Consider the following 1,138-nt stretch of genomic DNA (forward strand, 5'->3'; position numbering starts at 1 on the left):
GAGATCAAATTGAAGATAATTGACATTTTAAGATTATTTTATTTTCTAATTTGTGAACACAGAATTTCCCTCCATTTATTTATTTATTTTTTAAATGTGTGTTAGCAATTCATAGATAGTCATTTTGGCTTGCACATTATATTTCATTACAATGTATCTCTAAGGATTTTGTAATTATTATCCTATTTTATGTAACATAATTTTATTTTATGAGGGAATAATTTATTTTTGTTTTGAGGTTTGGTAAAACTTTGCTGGCTTTGAGATATAGTTGATCCATGGATAATAGCACATAGGTAATGTATACAATTCAATGTGTTTGGACACATGTATACCCTTGTGTCACCATCACCACAATCTATTTAAAAACCATATTCATGACCTCTAAACAGTTTCCTTGCAATCCTGTGCTCCTTTTCTTGTATGTGTGATAGGAATACTTATCATGAGATCTACCCTCTTAACAAATTTTTAAGCATGAACACTAAATACTTTGTTATTAACTACAGGCACCATGTTGTGTAGCAGATCTCTGGAATGTCCTCACCTTGCATATCTGTAACTTCAGTAACTATTGAACACACCTTTCCATTCCCAGGTGATCACCATTCTACTGTCTATGTCTACACTTTTGGGCAATTTATATTTTTAGAATTATATTTATCCTTGTCTGCATGATTTATTTCACTTAGTGTAATGTTCTCCAGATCTATCCATATTGTGGTAAATGGCAAAATTTCATTCTTTTTTAAGGTTGCATAATATTCCATTGTTTGTATGCATCACAATTTCTTTATTCTTCAGTTGTATATGGACCTTTGGATTATTTCTCAGCTGTAGATGGACATTTCGGTTGTTTCTCAGTTGTCAGGTCTGTTTTGATATCTTGGGTGAATAATACTGTAGTGAGCCCAGGAACATAGATCTCTTTAAGATCTCTTTAAGAACTTGATTTCTATTCTTTTGGCTATATCACTGTAAGTGAGAATACTGGAGTTCTATTTTTCCACTCAGTACTTCTATTTTTAATTTTTGAAGAATTTCCATACTCTTTTCCAAAGTGGCTATACCCATTTTACATTCCCACCAACTATGTTCCAAGGTTCTAAATTTCCACAAACTTGTCAACACTTTTTTT

Source organism: Otolemur garnettii, unplaced genomic scaffold (assembly GCF_000181295.1).
Source record: "Otolemur garnettii isolate 467f Iridium unplaced genomic scaffold, OtoGar3 scaffold00124, whole genome shotgun sequence".
In the NCBI taxonomy this organism is placed as follows: Eukaryota; Metazoa; Chordata; class Mammalia; order Primates; family Galagidae; genus Otolemur; species Otolemur garnettii.